General features: G+C 49.5%; 3 non-coding genes across 3 annotated transcripts; all 3 read left to right on the forward strand.

Moving 5' to 3' along the window:
- The first annotated feature begins 11,710 nt into the window (after positions 1-11,710).
- Positions 11,711-11,923, forward strand: LOC120376613. Its single transcript, XR_005587462.1, has one exon. It is a non-coding gene; the product is annotated as a small nucleolar RNA U3 (small nucleolar RNA).
- A 2,750-nt stretch (positions 11,924-14,673) lies between these two features.
- Positions 14,674-14,886, forward strand: LOC120375929. Its single transcript, XR_005586863.1, has one exon. It is a non-coding gene; the product is annotated as a small nucleolar RNA U3 (small nucleolar RNA).
- A 3,731-nt stretch (positions 14,887-18,617) lies between these two features.
- LOC120376535 lies at positions 18,618-18,833 on the forward strand. Its single transcript, XR_005587393.1, has one exon. It is a non-coding gene; the product is annotated as a small nucleolar RNA U3 (small nucleolar RNA).
- Positions 18,834-21,306: the final 2,473 nt, after the last annotated feature.

Below are 21,306 nucleotides of genomic sequence, written 5' to 3' on the forward strand. Positions count from 1 at the left end.
ATCTGTTAGTAGTTGTGTTGATGTTGGCTGGATTTATGTGGGTGTTTGTGTATATTAGCAATTGTGTGTGTGTGTGGCTGGATTCATGCATGTGTTCATGTATGTTTGCAATTGTGTGTGTGTGTGTATGTGTGTGTGAATGCTCAGCTGCCCTCTGCCGGTGCAACAACCGTTTCTCTATATGTCACAGCCCCCATACCGTCGACCCCGGTGGTGATTTCCCCATCTTACAAGGGCTGGCTGGCCTGACACTTAACCCCTCTGTGAGAGCCAGGCAGGCCCTGAACACTAGACTGTGACCCTAGGCCAGTGGTGCCAGAACAATCTGTATGGGGGGGGGGGGCTGAGCCACCCAACCAACTGTAACCCCTGGGTGTGATGGAAACCACGTCAAGCCAGGGGCTGCTGCAGCCCCCCCAGTTCCAGCCCCTCTGCCCAGGCAGCTCCCCCAGCCTGACACACACACACAGCCCCTGCACCCAGCCCACCCCAGGGCTCCTCAGCCCAGAGGGGAGCCCCCCGGCTGAGTGGGGAATCAGAACCCCCCGAAATTACCCTGGGACCAGCATGATCTGCCTCCGCCCTGCCCTGCTCCGCATGTATTCGGAGTGAGTCAGTTTCCCTGTCCCAACATGTGTCCTGCCATGTGTCTCTTCTCCTCCCCAGCTCCTTCCAAACCAGCCCATTTCCCTGCACCCTGGACTGGGTCTCTGCCAACCCCCCTTCTCCCCTCCTGCCCCCAATATCTCCCTGCCCCTACAGGCCTATAGGGCTGGATCCCTCCCTCCCCCCTTCTCCCCTCATTTCCTGCCTCTGGGGGGGGTCTATGGAGATGGGTGTCTCCTCTGCCATCCCCTCTCCTACCCCCCCATATCCTGCTGCCTCTAGGGGTCTGTGGGGCTTGGTCTCTCCTCCCTCCATCCCCTCCCCTGCCCCCAATATCCCTCTGGGGCTCTGTGGGGCTGGGGCTGGGGCTCTCTCCCTGCCCCTGTGCTCCCCCCTGCACACGATGTCCTGGGAATGACTCAGTTTCCCTGGACCAACATTTCACACACCCCACCCCCACCCCACATGTCTCCCTCCACCCCACCCCGTTTCTCCTGCACCCCAGGCTGGGTCTCTGCCAACCCCCTCTCCTCTCCTCCTGACCCCAATATCTCCCTGCCCTATGGGTCTATGGGGTGGGTCTCCCCCCATCCCCTCATCCCTTCCCCCAACGTCTCCCTGCCCCAGGCTGTCTATGGGGCTGGGTCTCTCCCTGAAGCCCCGCCTCCAGCGCGGGGCTCACAGACAATCCCCGCCCGGCGGCTGTGACGTGCGCTGACGTGTTCACTCCCCGCGGGCAACTCCTTCACTTGAGACCAAAACGACAGAAGGTGTCACGTGTCCATGGGCGGGGCTATGCAGATGAGCAGTGTCTGGCGGCAGGACGCAGAGCAGAGAGAGGAACCGAAGGAGCCCGGCGGAGAGAATTCTCTGCGTGTGGACAGAATCCGGTGTGGGGAGTTCGTGCTGTGGGTGCCTGCGCCGGAGTCGCTTCGGGGCAGTGATTGCCACTGAGCTACGTAGTGACCAAAGGCGTGTGAATGGGGTGTGGTGCCTGGCCGGGAGCAGCTCATGGTGATAAGCAAAGCAGCAGATCCTGTCCTAGCAGGGGGATGTGGGGGTTTTTTACAACCATGAGTAGGCTTGTTGTGGGTGCAACAAGACCCCCCCTTCTCTGGTGGGGTGGGGCTTCTACTGTTTGCCTGGGGGAGGGGGAGGTCCATGATGTCCCAGCCCATGGTGGAGGGGAGGTTGAATCTGTTTCTGAAGTGGGAGAGCAACTTCCCCTGCTCCCACTCACTCTCCACTAGGGGGCTGGGCTGGGATCTCTAGGGAGGGGAGCACAGGTAAAAACAGTCTCATCTATGGAAGCCAGGAGTCCTGGCTCCCAGTCCCCCTGCTCTAGACCCCCTCCACTCCCAGGGCCAGGGGTAGAACCCAGGGGTCCTGGTGCCCAGCCCCCTCCTGCTCTGACCACTCGACCCCACTCCCCTCCCAGGGTGGTGCAGGGGTCACTGGGTCTGTGTCCCAGCTCTGCTAAGGGCCGTGACTGATTTTCCCAAAGTGCTTCCTTCTGGATCCAGCACATCTGCCCCCCCCCCCCCGCCCGGTCGCTGCCCACCCCCATGTGGGGGCACCAGCACTGTGCCGGGTCGTGATGGGAAATTGTCCAAGCTGGCCCAGGAGAGATGTGTGTGTCCCTGCTGCATCCTGCTGGTGGGGCTGAGCCCCACTCTGTGTGTGAGTGTGTGTGTGTGTGTGTGGTGGCTTTGCAGGATTTTGTATCCTGCAGCAAGTGACACACACACACACATTGACGCACAAAGGGACTCTCAGTCCCAAGAACACTCACACACAACACACCCAGAGGGGCATGCTAGCCCAACCCCCAAAGAGAGAAACAATCACACCCCCAGCCACACACACACCAGAATATTCGCAATTGTGCTCAGAGACACAACCGCACACAGTTCACTCCCACTGCTCCCAACACAAGGACCTCCTGCCCCACACAGCGTGTGCCGAGGCCTGTGGAACTCACTGACACTGGACAGCTACCAATGAGAATGGACCTTTCCAGGAGACCAATAGGCATGGCCATGGCGACAGAGGGGGCTGGGCTCCCAGGGTCTGACCCGGGCTGAGACTGGTTCTGCCCTAGAGGGGGCAGCGTGACCCACACACAAACCCACCAGAAGCGCCTTTCTTAGCGGGTCTCCCAGGCCATCCCCCACCCTGCCCCGGTTGGGTAACAAAGGGGCAGTATGGGACTCTGGGCTGTGTGACAACCTGGCCCCAGCCCCTCGTTCCCACATGCTGGTGAGTTGGGTAACTGCCGAGGGATTGCACAAGAGAGAGTCAGAGCCAGGGAGAGAACCCAGGAGTCCTGGCTTCCCCCCCGACACACACGCTAACCACTGGACCCCACTCCCCTCCCAGGGCTGGAGATAGACCCCAGGAATACTGACCAGCAATGCCCCCGCTCTGACCACCAGACCCCACACTCCCCTTTTAGATTTTAGGCTCGCTGCCACTTCTATCCACCCACCCCACCTATCCATCCCTTTGCTGCAGGTTTCTGGGGTGTCACCCCTGCTCTGCACTCCCGCAATGCAGCCCAAGACCTTTCCTCCCCCCAACCACACATCCTCTCCCGCCTCGTGCTGGATCATCTGCTTGGCCCCCTGCCCCCTCTCGGGGTGCGCTGTGCGGCGTGGCTGGGGATTGTGCAATGGCCCAGCACCAGGCAACACAGAACGGACACCACAGGCCCTGCCCCACCTCACCTGAGCTGCTCTCCAGGTGCATCGGAGCCCAGTGCCCCGCACCTGGGCCCTCCTGCCCCACAGGGGGTGAGCTGCAGCCCCTGCCACACTGCACAGCGGGGAGAAGGGTCAGGCCAGCCAGCCCTTGTAACATGGGGAAATCACCACCGGGGTCGACGGTATGGGGGCTGTGACATACAGAGAAATGGTTGTTGCACCGGCAGAAGGCAGCAGAGCATGCACATACACACAATTGCAAACACAAACACAAATCCAGCCAACACCAACGCTCCCATGGAGGCCTGGGACCAGCCACCTTCTGCTTCCCCCCACGCAGGCCTGGGGCCCCAGCCTGCTCTGCTCCCCTGGCTCCCAAGCTTGGGGGAGGGGGGAACCGCCCCACAGCACTTGCCGGCGGCATGGCTTGGAGCCAGGGGAGTGGACCAGGCTGGAGCTGGGTCAATCCACTTACCATGCAGTGAGTGCAGGGGTAGGGGGGGCGGGGCTGGGGTGGAAGAGGGGCGGGGGCCATGGGGGAGAGCCGGGCAGCCCCCCCTGCAGCAGCTCCCCACCCCAGCTCACCTCCGCTCCGCCTTCTCCCCTGAGCACGCCGGCGCCGCTCCACTTCTCCCGCCTCCCAGGCTTGTGGTGCTGTTGCCGGCCCAAAAGGCCTGAGGCAGCAAACAGTGGTTCGTTGCCCGGTGTGCTTCGTTCCAAATAACACACCAAGGTGGAGAATGCAGAAAAAGTTTATTTGAGCCCAAATAAAGGTGCCAGGGAGACATTACAATCTCAAATCCTGCACACAGATGCAAGCTGTGTGTCTCTTCTTATACATGACTTCAACTAGGCATCCCTATTATCCCCCTTCCTCTAATCCCCTCCCATATAGTAGACACATTGTATAGTTAACAATTAAATCATCCTTGACAGCAAACAATTTATCTCGTAACTTTTCAAGGCTGTTACCTTGGTTTACTTCTGAATTTATTACTTTGCCTCCCCTCCCCTCTTTCTAAACTAAACACAAGTAGGGCCTCTTTTTACTATCTTCTGGTGTCAGTATTACACTGATAAGAAGCTGTTACACATTCCATTCTTAATTCTGACTTGCAAGGTTAATCAGAGTCCAACATGGAAATGGTTTGGACAAGCTTAACATCAACCCTGATTCATTCAGGCCTGGTACAGAAAAGCTTCATTAATACTGTGGTTTTCCACCCTCCTGAGTTATCTAGGGCTATGCCTAATGGCACCAACAATTCCCCCCTTTGAGAATACTCAACAAACTTTTGGCTGAGTTTTCTCATACTTTGAAGACAAAAAACAATTAAACTCTAGGGAGCTGGGGTATTCAGTTCCACATTCACCCTCCCTATGGACCCGGTAGGATTCGGTATGTGGAAGCCCACACCCACTCTAACCGGTCCACATGCTTGGAAGGAGCACTGTGAATGTCCATACTTCCATCCAGAAAGTGTGCAAGTATGTCATCATGACCACAGATCAGATGGTTCCTGATGCGTCTGTAAGGGCAGTGGGCCAAGTCTGGTGCTCAAGATCCATCTAAATATACCAGATCCCACTGCAATACCTTCCCAGTCTCAGTGATTTCCAATACCATCTCTGTCAGCAACTTCTGGGTCATAGAACTAAGGGTGGAAATGACATGTAACTCACCAACTCCAGCCTGTACTTGGGATAGCTGAGCTTTAAAAATAAGGCTAGTGGCCTTTTTTAGTTGGCCCAATTTCTTATCATGTTCCCAGCTTTTAAAAATATTTTAAATGGCCGCTGCATTATTGGCCTGAGTCCACAGGGATCTGGTCAATTCCCTCTTCTTGCAGAGGAAACAACCTAGGCTCTCTGTTGTGATAATCTAATGGCAGCCCCTTGTGAGCAATACATGCTGAAGGATTTATCCAAACCACAGGGCGCAGCCTGTAGAATAAACCCCAAAATACAATCAATACCACATTCCCAAACAGGGGTCCCACAAATTTCCTTCCTGCCAATGTATAATTCTTGGTTTCTTCACCAGGGTCAGTTCATAATGTCCTTTTTGGTCAGGAAATCCGGGATTCTGACACTGCACAACGCTGTTGGTGGTCAGCAGGACTTAATAAGGGTCTTTCCAGCATAGAGCCAAAGCAGTCTCTCGCTGGTGGAGCTTTACATCGATCCAGTTTCCTGGTTCCAAGAAGTGGCAGGCCTCCTAGGGTCTTTGTGTAGTGCGTCTTTACCTGTGAAAAAAGAAACCTAACACATTTCATTAGTGCCTGTCAGCGATTTGCAGACTTTACAGCTGTGTGGGCACATTTAAGCCCCCCTTGTCTTGGTTATTAGCTAAGTCTTAGCTGAGAGCAGTGTCTTTGAATGGGGCTAATGCCCTATCTTTAAACTCAGCATGTTAGCTATTTTTCCTCAGTTAACTCGTTCTTCTTCCTTTTTCCTGTTTGGCTTCTTTTAACCTACAAAGGAAACTTAGCCTTCACTTATGCATCTTTTTCTAACAATGAACACATATACATTGCCTTTATACAGTACATTAGTCTTATTATTTAAAGTTTGTCACATCTATCCTTTTACTAAAATAACTTTTTCCAGAGCTTTGGGACAACAGGCTAGGATAAGCACACCCACTTAGATGAGTTTATTTCATACAACCTCTAGTCCAATAGTTTCCCACCATCCCCAGCCCTCTGGCTAGAAATCTGAGATAGCCAGAAGGATTCAAATACAATATGGGGAGTGGGTTAACTTTCCATGCCCTTGCTTCCAAAAACTATTGGTATGCAAGTTTTACTAACAATTTTCAATTAAAAGATTTGGCCAATAAAGTTTCTCTTTCTCTTACTTAAGGAGATGTATTAGACTTTAGTATATCATATTTTCCTGATTTATCCAGACACTTTGTATTCTAAATTGAACAGAACCAGTATCTGCATTTCAATCCAACCCTTTCGCCTGATTCTAAACCAGACCATCCCATAAACAAAACAATTCTGGCCACGAGACAAACACCACAAGACAGAACATAAAACCCAAAACATAATTTTTACTGTGCCATCAAAGGCATGGTATGTTGAATGCTGTTCAGCTAGCATCAGTTTTCTCTGATTATCTGAAAGACAAAAACAGGGATCTACCCTTTCTGGGCAGTCAATCATCACTGAAAATATACAAATACCTTCGTTGATTTCAGGCAAAACAGGGGAATTACCCCATATTTTCATATATATGTTTTATAGGCAGCTTAGGTCTCAGTGACTTCTACTTTATAACTTGCATCAATACAGATGCTTCCTGACTTGCTTTGTACTTTTAACTCCTGCTTTTAAACACTGAAAGAAAACATCACCACTTATAGTGCCTTTTAGAACCTAATAAGATTTCAATTACATAGCACTATATAAACCTTTAGATAATTCAACTAAATGGGTCATAACCAAATGATTGCAATCTAATAATTTCTTTGCCTGAATTTATTTACAAACATTTCAAAGACACCAAGAATTTTTCTCTTCGGCATTTTTACAAAGTTCAACTGCTGTTCCCTCCAGCAACTATGGAGTTAACTTTTCACTCTGCCTTAAATCACTCACTTGTTTTCTAACAACCACTTTTCTCAACTTAAATCACTATTCCAAGTATCCTCCTGGGTATTTGAAATCCCCATGTTTATACCTATTTACGTCTTTCTTCCACTAGACCCTCAAAAGTTTCCAACCCGTTTTCCAATCTCTCCGTCTGTTGCCTGCCCGCCTGGGCCCGATCCTTCTTTTCTAGCTGAACCGTTCCTTCCATAGACACCAATTTGCTCCACTACCAGTTTTAACTAAGGGGGGTTGGCTTCTCAACTAGCCCCCACCCTTCTGATTTTTTCCCTAAAACATTTGAACTCACAAGACTACCCGAGTCCTCCCTTGTGAGGCTTGCCACCTGGGCAAAACACATGGCCCACTGGTGTTTAATTATTTAATTTTCTCTTGTAGCAAACACACTGCTGTTATGACTGAGCACAAATAGTTAAATTTTGGCAAGTCCCTGAAGGACTGGTACTTGCTTAGCCAGGGCTTCCTTTTCTAACTGGAAATCTTGTCTCAAAGCCTGCAACTTGCTCTGGGCGCAGGTTTGAGTTGTTGCTGCCTGGGTCATAATCTATGCTCTTAATTGCTCAATTCTAATTATCAAGTACATATTTGTTCCTTTTCTCCAACTACTCTATTGCCCAGTCCTGCTGCAACTGGGGGTAGAACCCCTTTCTAGTTCTCAGACTTACTGCAGCTGAGAGTAGGCTCACCTTTAATCATGCAATCCTCAGCATATAACACCAACAGTACCAAACAAAAGAAACACAAAATAACAAAGGTAAAACAGATAGATGGTGTAAATTCTATAGGGCTCCCCCATTCTTAATTACTCACCAAACTGTGACAAATCTGTTACCAATTTATCTACTGCAGGACGTTAGGGGAAGGATAAAACACACCATATAACCAAACCCCAAAGCTTCATCAAAAATAACAAAACAATAATGGAGAGCATTGGGAACGCTCCACATCTCTCAAAAAATATAAATGCCCCAAGCCTTAAGCCACTTTAATACTCACACATATCCAGACTGACCACGTCTGCATATAACATTCAGAGAAGGGGAATAGGTGGACGGGAGATTATTCTGTATACAGCTTGTCCAGAATTTCCAACATGCTTCCACTCTTGGGAGAGCTGTTCTTTTACACCCTGGAATCTCCTGCAGTGTTTCTTTCAGAGATTCCAGTTCAGGTCACCAAGCCATACCAGCTCTGGGATTGCAAAGGCTGTTAAATCTCACTGAACAGTTAAGCTTTGCAAATGCAATCTCAGTTCTGTAACTTATATTACCTTTAATTTACCTCTGTCTATATTTCCCACGGCCAGCTGGGGCCAAAAGCAGTTTTTCTTTGTACTTAGCATAGTCTGCATTGATTCTTGACCTTATACGCAGAACAGCTCTCTTTATCTCTGGGCTTAGCCGAGTTTCAAATTAACCCATTCCTAGACAAATTGCTTACACTGTGTCAGAGGTTTTTCCTTTGGTAATTAAAAGCTCCTCTGAGATATATGATCTTATCTAGATTGAAGGTACCTTCTGATGGACATTGTTTAGATGGATTTTCACGCGTGTAAAGATTCCAATTCTCTAAATACCTGCAGGTTTCAGGACCATAATGTACCTACATGTACTATGTTGGGGTACCCTTAGGGGGTGAGGTAGAATGTTTAGACTGTCCCTTCCCCCCATTTTCCACTTACACACACAGAGAGGGTACCCTGTCCGCGCTAGCGGCTCATAAACTAAGAATCTCTCCCTACAGGACACTCACACAGGAGAGACTAACGAGGATGACTGACTCTCCTACACCTCCCTTCAGCAAAGAGCGTCGGCTAGTCTCTGGGAGAGGAGCCGCTTACTCTGATTGCATCCAGTGAGATGATCAGACTGTCAGTAGCCCACACGGAAAGGAAGAGGGGGAGGGAAGATAGGTTCACACATTCCTAGACCCAGGCAGCTTCCTCGCCGGACGATGCCAGGCTGAGTCAGGCCACCGTGGGTCAGATCTCCTAAAGATCCACTAGTTACCGGGCTTGCGTTAGAATACTCCTGATCATTAGCATTTGCTTCACAGGGTAATCTGGGCGTCTTCCAGTAACAGACACTCACACTGGTATACACACACATACACACACCAAGACCATTATTCCCACGGACAATCCTCCTCCCAGTGCAGCTCTGGGGCACATGATGGGGGATTTTTTACAAGAGCTCTCTATACAAACAGTTTCAAAAGCTACCCATTCGCTAACAAAACAAAAGTAATTGAAGGATCATGTTGTAATTAAGTGATCCTTCTGGTGGCCACCTTTCCTGGCTCTCTAGTTGATATTGAGGCCAGTCTACTGTACAGAACCTTTTTAGTTTACTCTTAGTCATTGGATCCAAACCAAACACTTTCCAATTTGCTAGAATGCATTCTGGGGGCATACACCGTGCCCTGCCTGTACTCTATCCCTGCCCCATACCTATGGGAAGACACTGGGCGTCCCCAGGTCTTAACAGGCAAACAAAAGGTTAACAGCACTGGACTGTTCCTACCTTATCCACAGGACCGGTTCCTCACCGTCGCCCGCAGCTGCTTCTCCACTATCTGAATGCGTTGCACCGTTGTGCCTTCCAAGGTCGGTCTGACACGTCCCTGCCGAGGCCCCCGGTAAAAGCACCGGTGCGCGCTGGGCGTCAGCTGTGACTGTCGTCCACCGGCCATTGGAGGAGTCCGGGCAAGGCACAATTTTGCCTCGAGCCCACCCAGGGACGCCAAGACTGTTGCCGGCCCAAAACGCCTGAGGCAGCAAACAGTGGTTCGTTGCCCGGTGTGCTTCGTTCCAAATAACACACCAAGGTGGAGAATGCAGAAAAAGTTTATTTGAGCCCAAATAAAGGTGCCAGGGAGACATTACAATCTCAAATCCTGCACACAGATGCAAGCTGTGTGTCTCTTCTTATACATGACTTCAACTAGGCATCCCTATTACCCCCCTTCCTCTAATCCCCTCCCATATAGTAGACACATTGTATAGTTAACAATTAAATCATCCTTGACAGCAAACAATTTATCTCGTAACTTTTCAAGGCTGTTACCTTGGTTTACTTCTGAATTTATTACTTTGCCTCCCCTCCCCTCTTTCTAAACTAAACACAAGTAGGGCCTCTTTTTACTATCTTCTGGTGTCAGTATTACACTGATAAGAAGCTGTTACACATTCCATTCTAAATTCTGACTTGCAAGGTTAATCAGAGTCCAACATGGAAATGGTTTGGACAAGCTTAACATCAACCCTGATTCATTCAGGCCTGGTACAGAAAAGCTTCATTAATACTGTGGTTTTCCACCCTCCTGAGTTATCTAGGGCTATGCCTAATGGCACCAACAGTGCCAATCAGCTGTTGAGTGCGGCAAGCCTGGGAGGGGAGGAGAATTAGAGCAGGGGCGGCGTGCTCAGGGGAGAAGACGGAGCAGAGGTGAGCTGGGACAGGGAGCGGTTCCCCTGCACACACACCCCCGCCCCCCGTTATTTGCTGCGGGCAACCCCTCCCCCTGCACCTCCCCCAGCCCCCTTCCCCAGCTCATCTCCACTCCATCGCCTCCCCTGAGTGCGATTTTTGGTGCCCCCAACCACTTGGCACCCTGGGCGGCCGACTAGTTCGCCTAGTGGTTGCACCGGCCCTGGCCGCTGCCTATTAGCAGGATTCCTCCTCCTCCTCCTCCTCCTCAGTGAGACTAAATCTCCCCACCTAGACAGCCGGTCTGTCCGCTGCACCCCAATCCCCCATGCCTGAGCCTCCCTGCCAAAACCCTGCACCTGGCTCCAGAGAATTAAGTCTCACATCTCACTGGGAACTCGACTTCTTGTGCCCAGAGAGTCTCGGCCCCCCTCAGTAGCTGACCTGAGAAACACAGTGTCTGCAAAAGCAGCAAAGAGTCGTGTGGCACCTTATAGACTAACAGACGTATTGGAGCATGAGCTTTCGTGGGTGAATCCCCACTTCGTCGGATGCGTCAGTGTCGGCCTTTCCCAAAGAAGTGCCTGGAGGGCCTTTTTCTGTGTGACCACGTGGCCTAACGGATAAGGCGTCTGACTTCGGATCAGGCGATTGAGGGTTCGAGTACCTTCGTGGTTGTACTTGTGCAGCTTTACCTTTGAGCTGAAAGTCCTGCTCCCTGCAGGGCCTTGAACCTCTTCTTGGCTGCTCAGGCCAATGCTCTGGCTTCAGCTAGAGCCCAGGGAAGGAGTTCGGGGGTGGGCGTCACAAAGGCTGGGGCATGAGCCCCAGGCGCTTCCAGTCTCGCCTTTGCCATTCCTGACTTGCCAAAGAAAATGGGCGTGTGGAGCAGTTTCCCTCTGTCCCTGTGCGTGAGGGGGGTTGCTACATGGAGCCTGGGTGTTTCTCTGCTTCTCGCCACCTGGGGAAAAGCCTCTTGGGGTAAAATCTCCTGCCCCACTGCGAAAGTGAGCACCTTGAGTGGGGCCAGTCAGAGGCCCCACCAGGGGGGCTGGCCCTGCTTTCCTACCATCTTGTGATGTTGGCCACAGAGCATCAGCAGCCGCCCTGCATGCTGGTGACCTTCAGTGGGTGTTTGGCATGGCAGGGAGCAGCCTGGCTGGGTGTTTTTGTGCCTGTCTGAAGGCCACACATAGGCATGGTCTTGCCCTCAGTTGCTCTGTGGCTTTTAAGCCTTCCCTTCATATGTTAGTTGCCACAATGAGACATGCATACAGTGTGTTGTTTGTCAGTCTCGCTGTCTCTCTGATCATAGGGAGATTTGATGTATTAAATTACACATTGTAACCACTAAATATGGGCGCTTTAGATGTTAGACTATAGCCATGGGAGGTTGTTTTAACACAAAGTGATTGGTCTCCCTAAGTAGGAAGATGAGTTAAAGTGCTCTTTCCTGAGTGTAAAGCAAGTAAGCAGTAGTGCTTTGATGCAGTTGTTGTCTGTTATTGATGATTTTTCTTTCTTCCCTCTGGGGGTTGTAGAAGGGAAAGAACACAGACTGAGTGGTTAGTCTGTATAAACTACATTAAAAAACATTTTTTGAAGTTGGTGTTTAAATTTTGTTTCTGATGTGTATATAGAGAGAAGGGATGTAGTGATTGTAACTAATATTATTACTTCTGTATTGTGGGAGGATGTGGGTGTTTTTCAGCGAGTTTTCTAATAGCATGAAGAAGAAAATGCAGTGTAAAATACAACAGTTTTTATTTAAACAGTTGCTTAATTGAACTTCTAATTGCTTGAACTTCTAAGTCCACCTTTTTATGCAGTGTCCCTCTCTTTTGTCCTCCCTCGTTCTAGTTTAAAGTAATAGGCTCATGGGTATTAATTCTTTTGTCCTCCCTCGTTCTAGTTTAAAGTAATAGGCTCATGGGTATTAATTCTGCAAGTTCTCTTCACTTTCCATTTTTTTTTCTTTTCTCCACCCTCTCCCCCATTTTGAGTAGCCCCTATTTCAACCCCTAATGCTCTGCCAGTTCGTTGGTATGCAACTTTCTGGGAGCCTCTCTGAGCCCTTAGTACAGGCTGTAGGGTGGAAGTGGGGGAGGAGAAAATGGGACCCACAGAACCCCTGGCAGGTAAGGGGACTGGGAGAGCTTGACTTGGGAAGGAGGGAGGAATGGGGAAGAAGAGGCAAATAGGGGTGCACACAGTCTCTACAGTGGTGGAGAGAATGGGGGCCCTGAAATGAAGCGAGGGGATAAGTGGAGGTACACAGAACCCCTCGTCCTATGGAGATTGGAAGAACCTGGCATGGGGGGAAGGGAGGGTACACAAAGACCCCGGCATGGGGGAATAGAGGGAACACAGAGTCCCTGCCATGGGGAAGTGGGAATGGGGGTGAGAACAGAGCCATTGGTGTGGGAAGAAGTGTGGGGAACTTGGTATGGGGAGAATAAGGGTGAGGAGATTCTCTGGTAAGGTCTGAGATTGGGGGAATTTCAGGGAGTCCCTAAAAAGAGTGGGATGGGAGAGGGCACATAGGGAGCTTGCGGGAGGGAATTGAGGGGTGCTGGGAGCCTCGGGGGTGGGCAATAAACTCGACCTGTACAAACTACAAAGTGTGCTCCCCCCACTGCTGTGAAGAACGTGGCCATCTGTTGACAAAAAGGCTGTTTGCAAAAGGTCCGATCCATTTTCTTTCGTGACCCCTTGTTTTTAAAAATGAGTCATTACGACGTTAATCAGGGTAGCCGGGGATTGGCAGTAGGGAGGGTGTCTTTGCAGGAGAAATGGCCGGCGCTTAGCTAGAGACGTGCTTTCCAAAGGGATTGTTGGAGGACGATTTTTACCATGTTTTCTTCCAATCCGGCACCGAATAGGCGGGATTGCTCGAATGCAGCTGCTGTCTGGCGCTGATGCCCGCTGCTTCTTCCCGCTGGAGAAGCGGGAGGGAGACAGCATAGACTGGGGCGGGGTTTGTATTAAATGAATGAATGAAAAAGCTTTGAAATATGACTTTTTAAATTATGCTTTGGGAAGTTTATAACAGCTGGTTTTGTTTCTCAATCTATAGAATACTTCGTTTTCCTAGGCGTTGTTGTGAGGGGTTTGTTCATCAGCCTTTTTTTTTATTTGTTTGTGGTGGGGGATTTTGAAAACCAGTTTAGAAATCAGTGGGAATTGAGTGTCCAGATCACTTGTATGGCTTTGAAAATTCTCCTACAGGCAGCTTTAAGCCTTTGCCTTTTCCCGCTTTTCAGGAGAAGAGACTAGTTAAATGTCTATTACATCTCTACAGATGGTTACCGAACACTCTCCAGGGAGACGAACGTGTCCAGCACCTGACTCCGATGCCAGCTCTCTCTAGCTTCCATTCCAGACTGTCTGGCTGGGCTCACTGACAGTTATTGATATTTAGATCGCTATGAATTATGGGTGCTGCTGTTTCAAGGGGGGAATCGTGGCGATATACTTGCAAAACTCGAGACTTGCTGTCTCCTGGATACACCGTGCCCGGCGCTGGGGAATTGTGCTGAGAGCAGCAATTGAACCAAATCCCGCTGCTCGGCCTCCGCTTTGCAGCATTTAAACGGTTGCGGTTGCACTAGTACGATGTAGGGGCGCCGAGTTTCCACTATGCTGGGGGGCTGCCCCCCCCCTCGGGCTCCTCCCAGGCCCTGCCCCCACCTCACCCCACCCCCCCTTTCCCCAATGCCCCAGTCCCGCATTCAGCTCCTCTCCCCCCTGTCAGCGGGCAGGAGGCGCTGGGGGAGCGAGAGGAGGTGAAGGGGGCGGGGGCTGCTGCTGCTGGGCACTAATGACCCATCTGGTTCCCCCCCCCCCCCCCCCGGGATGCTCCAGTCTCGAAGCAGCCAGAGGCGGTGCCTGCCCCCGGTCACGTGACACGCGAAGTCTCTAGTGCCGGGAACCGGAGAGAACCAGCTGCAGCCCCGGGCGGGCAGAGCTGCGCCGGGCCGGGCTCCGCCTGCGGGGAAACGGGCGCGGCACCGGCACGTGGCAGAGCAGAGCCTGTGAGAGGCGGGGCCGGTTCGGGCAGTAACAGCAAGAGGGTTTGATTGGTCGGTAGGAGCTCCGCATGCTAATGAGGAGGCGTGTTTCTGTAAATAGCGTCATAAACATCTTCTAATGGCCAGTGCGCTAAAGCTGCCTCGAGTGTGCTCATGGCATGGGGACCTGGCTTTAGATTTGTGTCCTTTAGTTCGCTGGGGGGGTGAAACCCGCTGTATGAAAAGACTCACCGTGGGGTAAAAGTGTGTGTGCATTAGCCTGGGTTTGTAGCCGGGGGTGGGGTTTGAAAGTGTAATTTAGGCATCATTTCTCTAATTTGTAATTAGGGAGTGATGGTTGAAAGGGTCTGATTTCGCTAAGCACGAAGAGAAGTTACCGTGTTTCTTCTGAGGGCAAAGCAAGCAGCGTGTGTTGCTTTAATGTAGCTGCTGTTTACTATTGATGAGCATTCCTGCTTCCTTTTTGGGGAGCCGTGAGGGAATGAGTAGGGTCTTAGTGAGTAGATCTTACAAAGCAAGTTTAAAAATATGTTTTTGTATTTTTGTTACATTAATCTATTTATAGTTTTTGCTGATAAGTCTGTTAAATGACAAAACTTAATTTGTTTTGGTAGGATTTGGAAAAGAAGTAAATTTAGTGTGAACATGGTGTTTTAAAGGTTTCTAGTTTGGTACTTACTGAATTTTTTTTTAAATTCCTTTGCGCTGTTCCATCTCTTTTTCTCTTGTAATCTATTTCAGAATTTAGGTGGGTTCCTGTGTCTGCATGTTCTCTTCCTTTTCCACTTTCTTCTCTGCTTTTCTTTTCTTCCCTTCCCATTTTTCTGGAAGCCCCTATTTTTACTCCTACTGCTCTGGCAGGGGATATGCAGTTTTCTCTTGCCCCCAAGCCCATCAGACAATCCACACAGGATCTGAGAGTTGCTGTCTGCTGGCCGTATAGTGAGTAGAGGGTGGAATGGGGAGAAAAGCGGCTCACACAGAGCCCCTGCCATTGGGGAGAATGGAGGACCTTGCTATGGGTGGAATCAAACACACAGAACCCCTGCCATGGAGAAAGACTGGGGAACCCTGCAATGGGTGGAGGAGACAATGGAGGGCATGGGGGGAGGGGTTTACATGAGGGTTTTTTTGCATCTGTCAACATCTCCCATGCCCCACTGGGTGTTTTCCTTCCCATCTTATTTCTTCTCTTTTCTGTTACTCTCTTTTTTTCTGTCTGAGGTAAATGAAAAATCCACACCCCTGAGAGACGTAGCTGAGCTGACCTAAACCCTCCTACAGTAACTCCTCACTTAAAGTCGTCCTGGTTAACGTTTTGTTATGTTGCTGATCAAATAGGGAAAATGCTTATTTAAAGTTGTGTAATGCTCCCAGGGGCGGCTCTACGTTTTTGGCCGCCCCAAGCAGTCATGCGCGGGAGGCGCCCCGGAGCCGCGGGAGCAGGGGACCTCCCGCGGGCATGACTGCAGAGGGACTGCTGGTCCCGCGTGGCTCGGCTGGACCTCCCGCGGCTGCGGACGGTTCGCGGGTCCGGCGGCTCCGCTTGAGCTGCCGCAGCCATGCCGGCGGGAGGTCCCGCCGAGCCGCGGGACGAGCGAACCGTCCGCAGTCATGCCTGCGGCACGTCCAGTCGTCCCGGGGCTCCGATGGACCTCCCGCAGGCATGACTGCGGCAGGTCCGCCGGCCCAGCCTGCCGCCCCCCCCGGCCGCAGGGGACGCCCCCTAGATTTTGCCGCCCTAGGCACCAGCTTGTTTTGCTGGTGCCTAGAGCCGCCCCTGAATGCTCCCTTCTAATGTTGTTTGGCAGCCGCCTGCTTTGTCTACTGCTTGCAGGAAGAGCAGCCCGTTGCAGCTAGCTGAGGGGGGCTTGGGACCAGGATGGACCAGCAGCCCCCTATCAGCTCTCCACTCCCCTAAGTTCCCTGTGCTGCAGCTGTCTCCAGTTCAGCTGTGTCCCTCCCCCCACTGCCATGTGCTGCTCCTGCCCTCTGCCTTGGAGCTGCTCCCCCAGACTCCTGCTTGCTGTGCTGGGGGGAGGGAAGGAAGGGGGGGCTAATGTCAGGGTGTCCCCCTACCTCCTGCTCCTGCATCCCGCTTACCCTATCTTCCATAGAGCAGGGCTCAGGAAGGAGAGAGCTTGCAGCAGCTGGGGTCTCAGCAAGCTGATCTAATTAACAAGGCAGTGTACTTAAGGGAAATGTGCATATCTCCCTCCATTCCTGCTGCCTTGCAGAGTGAGAGAGTTAACCCTTGAGGGCTCAGCCAATTGCTAGTTCAGCATTTAGCAGTAAGGGAAATATCCCACCCTCTGACTCCTCTACCTCAACCAAGCTTCACAATCATCATCACTGTGTATCAGTATTAAATTGTATATTTAAAACTTATACTGTGTGTGTATATATATACACACACACACACAGTCTTTTGTCTGGTGAAAAAAATTTCCCTGGAACCTAACCCCCTCATTTACAGTAATTCTTATGGGGAAATTGGATTCGCTTAACATCATTTCGCTTAAAGTCGCATTTTTCAGGAACATAACAACGTTAAGTGAGGAGTTACTGTATAGACTGCTAGTTGGAAAAGCGAGAGGGGAGAGCACAGACTTAGTGCTTAGGCTTTGTATATTGAATAAAAGAAGGAGTTTTTTTAGTGTACCAGAAATCTAGTTATGAGGAAGGTTAGATCTAATAGCTTTATTTAGAAACTTGTATAACGCTTAGGTGCAGATAGTCTGGTTTTCTTTTTGCTGGGGTGGGTTTTGAGTAAATCATTAGTCTGCTTGGTTTCTTTCATAATCTGAAGTGGATTGAGCCTCTAAATCCTTCTACTCCTCCCCCCTCCCTCCCAAATGTGAAGGGGAACAACCTCAACCTTTTGTCTTATTCTGCTTTGTAGGAGAAAGATGCTCTATGTAAATAGTCATGATCCATTTAGGTTAATTCTTATGCTGAATGGCGGGTAGGAGAGGGTATAAATCATTCGAGACTCTTGCCCCACTCCCTGTGTGGACTGTGTTTTTCTTTGTTTTAAAATGAGACTGTCTAGTTTTTATGTAAATATATTTGGATGGTTTCACTCATATTTATATTGCTATGAATTTCATGTGCTCGTCTCACAGCAGACACGGGGGAAAAAGCCTGTGGCAATGGACTTTGCAAAATTATAGACTAATGATTCTCAACCTGTGGCCCAATCAGCAGCTGCGGCCGATGTGGCATCCTCAGGGCCATACAGGTAGTATATAGTGTGTGGATTCTGCTCACATAACACAGAGAAAGTTGCCTATGCAGCTCACAATAGTAAATAGGGTCAGAGCAGAAGATATCTTCTTTCCAAGTGGGAATTGTGTAGGGAGGAACAACAGACCTAGTGCAGCTGTGTTGCTACTGTCTGCTAGCCCTGAAATGGTTCCGAATGCCTTGGTTCAAGTGGCACCAGTTCTAAAAGTAAGGGTGATTTAGTGCTGTGGTTCTCAAACAGGGGTATCCAATGGTCTTCCAGGGGGTACATCAACTCATCTAGATATTTGCCTAGTTTTACAACAGTCTACATAGAAAGCACTAGCAAATTCGTAACAAATTAAAATTCATACATTGATTTGTTTATACTGTTCTCTATACTATACACTGAAATGTAAGTACAATACTTATATTCAAGGGATTTATTTTTATAAATATTGCATCTGATTTTGTAAGCAAGTAGTTTTTAAGTGAGGTAAAACTTGGGGGTATGCAAGAGAAATCAGACTCCTGAAAGGGGTACAGGTGTCTCTAAAGGTTGAGACCCACTGATTTAGTGCAGGTACCACCAGTAACATAGAACCCTGCAAAAACTTCTAGTGCAGATGAATTTGAGAGAAAGCCGGAGAGAAACAGCTGCGGAGCATGCTAGAAAGGGCTGACCTGTCCGCATTGTCTGTGCCTGACTGGCTGTCATGTGGCACAGAGGAGCCTGTGAGAGGTATGGCAAAGCAAGAGGGTTTGATTAGTTGCTAGGAGCTCCACATGCTAATCAGGAGGTGTGTTTCTGTAAATAGCGACATAAACATCTTCTAATGGCCAGTGTTCTAAAGCTGTCTCAATTGTGCTTTAATGAAATGGGAACCTGGTTTTAGATTTTTGTTCTTTAATTCGCTGGGGGTGAAACCCTTGTATGAAAACATTCACCATGGGAATAAAGCTTGCGCACATTAGCCTGGGTGTGTAGCTGAGCACAGCTTTATTAAGACTATACTTTCAGGATCATTTCTGTAGTTTGTAACTAGAGAATTGTGGTTGAAAGTGTCTGACCTTGCTAACCACGATGAGGAGTTAAAGTGTTCTTTTCTGAGCATGAAGTGAGTGGACAGTGTTGCTTTAATGCACCTGCTGTCTGCTATTGATGACTGTTCTTGCTTTCCTTTTAGGAAGTTGAGAAGAAGAGAACACAGACTGAGTGGTTAGTCCTTATAAAACAAATTTAAAAATAAATGTTTTGGTTTTCTTTTCTGTTATCTGAGCTTGTTTAAAGCTGTTGTTTAGTGGCAAGTCTTAATTTCTTTTAGTAGAATTTGGAAGAAAAGTAAAGGTAGTGTGAAAACTGGTGTTTTAAAGGTTTCTAATTCAGTTCTTACTGAAAGTTTTTAAAATTTTCTTTATGCTGCTCTCTCTCTCTTTTTTTCTTGTAATCTATTTCAGAATTTAGGTAGGGTTCTGTGTCTGGAAGTTCTCTTCCTTTTGCACTTGCTTCTCTCTTCTTCCCTTCCCTTTTTTTGGGAAGCCCCTATTTTTACTTCTTCTGCTCTGGCAGGGGGTACACAGTTTGCTCTTGGCCCCAAGCCCATCAGACAATCCACACAGGATCTGAGAGTTGCTGTCTCTTGGCTGTATAGTGGGTAGAGGGTTCTAAAGCTGTGTCAGGGTATGTCTACACTATGGGATTATTCCGATTTTACAGAAACCGGTTTTTGGAAACAGTCAAGTGAACGCGGCCACACTAAGCACATTAATTTGGCGGTGTGCGCCCATGTACTGAGGCTAGTATCAATTTCCAGAGTGTTGCACTGTGGGTAGCTATCCCATAGCTATCCCATAGTTCCCGCAGTCTCCCCCACCCATTGGAATTCTGGGTTGAGATACCAGTGCATGATGGGGCAAAAACAGTGTCGTGGGTGATTCTGAGTAAATGTCGTCAGTCAATCCTCCCTCCATGAAATCAACGGCAGATAATCATTTCGCGCCCTTTTCCCTGGATTACCCGGGCAGACGCCATAGCATGGCAACCATGGAGCCCGTTCAGCCTTTTTTTCACCGTCACTGTATGCCTACTGGATGGTGCTGACAGACGCGGTACTGCAATGCTACACAGCAGCATCCCCTTGCCTTTTGCAAGTTAGCAAAGATGGTTATTAGCTATACTGTACTGTCTGCTGCTTTGCTAATTGACAATGATAGTTGCAAGTTATACTGTACCGTTTGCTGCTGTCATGCGTGCTCTCGGCTAGCTTCAGTGAGGTTGACTGGGGGTGTATGGACAAAAATAGGAATGCCTTCCTAGATCATTCTCTTCTTTAAGTTTTGTTCTAATGGAAAGGCAGTCCTGGCTAAACTATCAGGCAAGCCTACTAAAGAACTAGAGAAGCAAATGGCTGCTCCAGGTCAGAGCCCCAGACATCGGGCAGAAATGATGAGCTGCATGTCATTCTAGGGGGTGCCCCTGCAACAACCCCACCCATTGCTTCCCTCCTCCCCCACCCCTCCTGGGCTACCGTGGCAGTTATCCCCCCATTTGTGTGATGAAGTAATAAAGAATGCAGGAATTTGAAACAACACTGACTTTATTGCCTCTGCAAGTAGAATTCAAAGGCAGGAAGGGGAGGGCAGCCTCCAGCTGCTATGATATTCCAGGCAGGACTGAATCTCCATTAGACAAAGCTTAAAGAAGAGAATGACCTGGGAGTCATTCCCATTTTTGCCCAAGCACCCCTGGCCGACCTCACTAAGGCCAACCAGGAGCACTCACGGGATGACAATGACAGATATCAGTCCTCCCATACCATCTGCCCTCAGGAAGGGAAAGAAAGGGGATGCTGCTGTGTAGCGCTGCTGCACCGTGTCTGCCAGCAGCATCCAGTAGACATACGGTGACATTGAAGAAAGGCGAGAAACAATTTTTTTCCGTTTGCTTTTGGGGAACATATACCTGAACCACCCGTGACAATATTTTTGACCCTTCAGGCTTTGGGAACTCACCCAAGAATTTTCTTGACTAGCTTCACCTCTGCACCAACTTGCACTTTTCCTATGTGAGCCTGGCTAGCTCAGTTGGTAGAAGCAGCAAAGAGTCTTGTGGCACCTTATAGACTAACAGACGTTTTGATATAAACTCGTAGTGTTGACTGGGCCAGAGAGAGCAGCAGGTTTCCCATATTGTTTCTTGCTCTTGTTTTCTTGACTAGTTTCTCCTCTGCACCAACTTGCTCCTGTGCTTCATGAGCCTGACTAGCTTAGTTGGTAAAGTATCAGACTTTTAATCTGAGGATCCACAGTTCAAATCCATGGTCAGGTGATAAACTACTCATGAAGATCTTAAACTGTCTTTCTCATGTCCTCTTTGATGTTACTTTTTCTCTGCAGGATTTTCCCTTTCCTCAGAAGGGCCTTTCTCTGTGTGGGTTTGAAGGGGCAACTTCCTGACAGCCCCTCTGTCCTTGCAGCCTGGAGGAATAAAGGCCTCTGGGCATAGAGCATGTTCCTCCCCTGCACACACACACACACACACACACACACAGAATATCCCTAAGGAGTTAGAATCACCTGCTGCCTTCCCCTTTCCTGCTGGATCCGGAAATGAAGATGCTCTTCAGCCTAAACCCATGTCCCCTCTTTTCCCAGTGCCCCTCAGACCCAACCCTCAGTCCCTCCTATGCTCACT

Source organism: Mauremys reevesii, linkage group 12 (assembly GCF_016161935.1).
Source record: "Mauremys reevesii isolate NIE-2019 linkage group 12, ASM1616193v1, whole genome shotgun sequence".
Taxonomy (NCBI): domain Eukaryota; kingdom Metazoa; phylum Chordata; order Testudines; family Geoemydidae; genus Mauremys; species Mauremys reevesii.